Genomic DNA, 6,188 nt, shown 5'->3' with positions numbered 1-6,188 from the left:
TGATAGCAAGTAGTGCATCGATGCCATATATATCTACTGCTGATAGTTCATCAATACCCTATATCTACTGCTGATAGCAAGTAGTTCATCGATACCCTATGTCTACTGCTGATAGCAAGTAGTTCATCAATACCCTATATCTACTGCTGATAGCAAGTAGTTCATCAATACCCTAAATCTACTGATACTGCTGATATATCAATAGCAAGTAGTTTATCAATGCCCTATATCTACTGCTGATAGCAAGTAGTTCATCAATACCCTATGTCTACTGCTGATAGCAAGTAGTTCATCGATACCCTATGTCTACTGCTGATAGCAAGTAGTTCATCAATACCCTATATCTACTGCTGATAGCAAGTAGTTCATCGATACCCTATGTCTACTGCTGATAGCAAGTAGTTCATCAATACCCTATATCTACTGCTGATAGCAAGTAGTTCATCAATACCCTAAATCTACTGATACTGCTGATATATCAATAGCAAGTAGTTTATCAATTCCCTATATTTACTGCTGATAGCAAGTACCGTAGTTCATCAATGCCCTATATCTACTGCTGGTAGCAAGTAGTTGATATATAGGGCATTGATAAACTACTTGCTATCAGCAGTAGATAGAGGGCATTGATAAACTACTTGCTATCAGCAGTAGATATGGGGCATTGATGAACTACTTGTTATTAGCAGTAGATATAGGGTATTGATGAACTACTTGCTATATCAGCAGTAGATAGAGGGCATTGATAAACTACTTGCTATCAGCAGTGGATATAGGGTATTGATGAACTACTTGCTATCAGCAGTAGATCTAGGGTATTGATGAACTACTTGTTATTAGCAGTAGATATAGGGTATTGATGAACTACTTGCTATATCAGCAGTAGATATAGGACATTGATGAACTACTTATTTGCAAAATATAACATACTAACTGTAAAAGACATGTACTCACTCGAACTGGGCGTATTTATGTATAGATATTCTATGAATGATTTGCCTGATTTATTTAATGGTTATTTTACAAAGCGCTCTGACATACACGGCTACCAGACAAGACATGTAAATGATCTCAACTTGACAAATAATAAAAAAGCATTCTCTGATCATTCCATCCGAGCTACTGGACCCACATTTTGGAACAGTATAAATAAAAAAGCAAAGACTTGCAAATCCGTTAAACATTTTCGTAATCAGCTTAAACGAAATATGATTTCAGTTTACGAATGACTTTTTTTCTTTTCTTTTTTTCTGGGCACTGTCTGTCTTGTCTTATTGGCCTTGCATGTTAGGTCTCATGTGATTTTGTTCTTATTATTTTGCAACAAATTTTGTTTAGGGGTTGGCTTATTCAGGCCTCATTGGCCTTCCGGTCAACTCCTCCATATTGTCTTTTTTGTTTGCTGTTTGTTTTGATTTACAATTTTTTAGATATGTATGATGTATATGGAAATAAATAAATTTGATTTGATTTGATTTGATTTGATTTGATTTGATTTCTATCAGCAGTGTATATGGGGCATTGGTGAACTACTTGCTATATCAGCAGGACATTGACGAACTATGGTACTTTCTATCAGCAGTAGATATGGGGCATTGATGATCTGCTCGGTATCAGCCGTAGATGGCATTGACGAACTACTTGCTATCAGCAGTAGATATAGGGTATTGATGAACTATTTGCTATCAGCAGTAGATACAGGGCATTGATGAACTACCAATGCCCCATATCTACTGTGCTAGCAAGTAGTTCACAATGCAATATATCTACTACTGATAGCAAGTAGTTCATCAACGCCCTATAGATAAAGGGCATTTATGAACTACTTGCCATTAGCAGTAGATATAGGGTATTGATGAACTACTTTTCAAAAATTTCTGGAATTGACGCGCTGGAATTGTTACCTACCCACGTCGGTCAAGCAGGTATCCTGCTAGGATGCTGAATGACCTGGATTTTGCTGATGATATTGCCCTGTTGGAATCTTCCACAGCCCGGGCCCAGTCGCAGCTTACCAGGATTGCAACTGCAGCAGTAGATCTAGGCCTTGTCATTAGCGCACCAAAGACAGAATGACTGCAAACTGTAATGCCCAACCAGCACTTGAAGTCTATGGTAGTACCATCAACCATGTCACAGACTTCAAGTACTTGGGTTCCAAGATGGGCTCTAGTGCTGGAGACCTAAAAGAAGACAAGCCCTAGCCTGGGCAGCTTTCTGGAAACGGGAACGCCTTTGGAGAAGCCCATCCCTGCCAATCAAAACAAAAATCAAGCTGTTTGAGACAACTTGTGTTACTGTCTTTCTGTATAGGTGTGAGTCATGGGTAATAACCAAGGATATGGAAAACAAGATCAATGCCTTTGCAACATCTTGCTACAGAGTCATTTTAAACATCAAGCGTGTGGATCAGATCCCAAATGAAACCATCTACAATCTGACCTACACCACTCCTCTAGTTGCCAGAGTCAAGATTATTAGGGAATCCGTCAGGATCCTTTTGACTGCATATTATTGTATATATATTTTTTTTCTCTGCTTTTGTATGTATGCTTGCCTGGATTATCAATAAATCAAATAAAATCGCAAAAGGTTATAAAAGGTTGTCAGAATACGTTTAAATGTCGGATTATATAAAGGGTATAAAACTTTTTCATAACATTTAAAAACGTTTTTGATAATCTACTGGCCAGCAAACACAAAATGTTTTACAGAAAACGTTTAAATGTTGGGTTATATAAAGGGTATAAAAACGTTTTAATAACATTCCAAAAACATTTTTGAAAACTTGATACAAAACATTCTAAACAGAATGTTATTTTGGAGCTGAAAACATATTTTGCAAAAATGTTTGCCCAAAATATTTGCAATAACGTTTTAAGAACGTTTTCATGACCTTTATAACATGACATTTAAATGTTATTAAAACATTTTGAAAACAACAACAAACATTTTAAGAACATTTCTGTATTTTCTGGGTGCAAATATTTTAACATAATGTTATTTAATTGACAAAATATTTGGCAAAAATGTTTGCAAAAATAGTTTACAATAACATTTTGAAAACATTTAAAACAAGAGCACCACTGGTGCTGTAGCTCATTTGTTATGGGTTATGGTCAGGAATACCATGCATAGCGATGTATAGCCATGCATAGCTATGTATAGCCATGCATAGCTATGTATAGCCATGCATAGCTATGTATAGCCATGCATAGCTATGTATAGCCATGCATAGCTATGTATAGCCATGCATAGCTATGTATAACCATGCATAGCTATGTATAGCCATGCATAGTTATGTATAGCCATGCATAGCTATGTATAGCCATGCATAGTTATGTATAGCCATGCATAGCTATGTATAGCCATGCATAGCTATGTATAGCCATGGATAGCTATGTATAGCCATGGATAGCTATGTATGGCCATGTATAGCCATATGTAACCATGTCATAGCCATGTATAGCCATGTATAGCTATGTATATAGGGCTGCCAACTTTGAAAAACACATTTCAGTATTCTCAAACCTCAAAATCACCATAGTGCTGTGATCAAGCACAAATCAGCATTTTGAAAATATACTTACGGTTCTCAAGATATTTATTTATTCAAGGCATTTATTTATTTGTACCTTTTGCTTGTCGAGTATCCCTTGATTTTATTTGTGACCCGGCAGCACAAATGAGCCGTAAATTCCCTAAATTGTATTCTGAGTTACGGTGTAAAATGTGTACGAAGGTCATATTCATTGGTAACTTAAGCTGGCCCGACATCCGTCTCATTTCGATAGTCAAAAACTAATCAATAATCCTATTGTTGAAGTGGATAATAAGCTTCTACCTTAGATGGCTATAGAACTTTTAATAGCTCTGGTCTTTGTTTGCTTATATTGCTAAATCCTGTTCAAGTGGTGGGTTACCAGGCATTGTATTTTGTACAGGTATGCATAACCAACAATTAACAATGAGAGAACTTTCTTAAACCTCGTTGACTTGGGGATGATTTGAAATGACCACCAATTATGACTGTTTGATATTTATTGCCAGCAATGTGGAAAAAGGGACACATGTAAAAACGTAAAAAGCTATAATTTTGTTGAAGGAGCAAAGTTTAACAAACCATAACCCCGCTTCTGGATATCGTTTGAAGTCAAATGATATACCATTTTTAAGTTTATGATGTTTATTTTTTAAACACGAAATAAAACAAAATTGACCGGGGGAGGAATTTACGGCTCATTCGCCGGGGATGGTCACATTTTGTTTAATACAGTTTTGTTTGTATATTTAATGTCTTGGATGCACCATCGGATAGATGAGTGCCACTGATGTAAAAGCAATTTCCAAATAAAAACTTGAAACTTAAAAACTACAACCATTTCATGGTAAATGAAATGATTTAAAACAAATAAAATAAAATTTTGCACACACATCTAATTTTCCTGACTTCATATTTCAAACGAGTGCTCCCTTCAATCTTCAGAACAGGGAAAGGCCACTAGCCTAGTGTTTACCCCCAGCACTTCCCTGTTCAGACTCTCTGTTTGTCTGTTTTGTAATGTCAGAGAGGGGTTGTCATGGTCCCATATACTGATATACTAGGCACTGAAAAAGTGCTAGTCAAAAGGACATTTCACCTTGAGTAAATGTTTACATAACTGATTGGGTTTAGTGACTGGTCAAGATGTGTGGTAGGTGTAAATGAGTGAGATGTTTGTTCATAGTCAGGGTTGCCAACCAACAATTTGGTAGCCCAATTAGTTCTGAATATGCACTAATTGGGAGAATTTGAGACACTACTTGCTCATGGCTCGTGCACAGAAGTAAGGGCCTATAGACAGCACGAGCCCAATTGGTGCTTTATCTATTGACTTGCAGAATGTAAGGCAAAGCAACACTGAAAAGCAAACATTGTAGCCGCACTGAAGCAGTAAAGTTCAACATCTCTTTTACAAAATCGCCAGATCAAGGAGTTTGTACAGTGTTTGTAATATGAAAAGCACCACAAACAGTCTTAATAGGAGACTATTCCACGAAATTTGGTAAAAAAATTCCTAACAAAATGCTCCAAAAATGACACTTTCCGTCCGAATTTTCCTAGCTAAATAAGTAACAATCATGAACAATCATGCAAAGATCGCCGCCTCAAATTACCAGATCCATTGCTCAAACGATGTAGCAAGAGAAAGAAAAAAACATACAGAAATCTGGATCATGCCTATAGTTCATTGCATTACGCAATGAGCTAAAAATGTGTAGTTTTCATACAATATGTTTTAAAACGTTTTTATGACTTTTATATAACCTGACATTTAATGTTATTAAAACCTTTTTACCTAAACCAAAGCCCAATATATATAACTTATTTAAAACGTTTTCGTGTTTGCTGGGTTGGTGAACTACTTGCTATCAGCAGTAGATATAGAACATTGGTGAACTACTTGCTATCAGCAGAAGATATATTGCATTGGTGAACTACTTGCTATCAGCAATAGATATGGGGCATTGATGAACTACTTGCTATCAGCAATAGATATAGGGCATTGATGAATTACTCGCTATCAGCAGTAGGTATGGGACATTAATAAACTACTTGCTATCAGCAGTAGATATAGGACATTGATGAACTACTTGCTATCAGCAGTAGATATGGGGCATTGATGAACTACTTGTTATCAGCAGTAAATATTGCATTGGTGAACTACTTGCTATCAGCAGTTTTAGTATGTTCAAAATCTTTGTGAAATGTTTATTTATTTCAAATACTAAATGATGAATGTTCTTGTTATATAAAAACTATGCTGTCTCAAATTTTTTTAACGGTTTAATTATTTTGTTTCAAAAACATGCCTTTTATGCAGTATTTTGGAAATCTGAATTTTTTTTTCTTTTGTTGGAATATTCCCAAGTTTTGTTTGGGTTTTTGCGTGCAATTTCTGAATTTTGATGAAATTTCTTGCATTTATCAAGTTTTAGTATGTTCAAAATCTTTAATTGTTTTATAATTTGTGAAATGTGTTTATTTATTTCAAATACTAAATGATGAATTTTCTTGTTATATAAAAACTATGCTGTCTCAAATTTTTTTAACTGTTTAATTATTTTGTTTCAAAAACATGCCTTTTATGCAGTATTTTGGAAATCTGAAATCTTTCCTTTTGTTGAAAAATTCTGCAAGATTTGTT

The sequence above is a fragment of the Amphiura filiformis genome, chromosome 5 (assembly GCF_039555335.1).
Source record: "Amphiura filiformis chromosome 5, Afil_fr2py, whole genome shotgun sequence".
In the NCBI taxonomy this organism is placed as follows: Eukaryota; Metazoa; Echinodermata; class Ophiuroidea; order Amphilepidida; family Amphiuridae; genus Amphiura; species Amphiura filiformis.
This window is presented reverse-complemented; position numbering follows the sequence as displayed.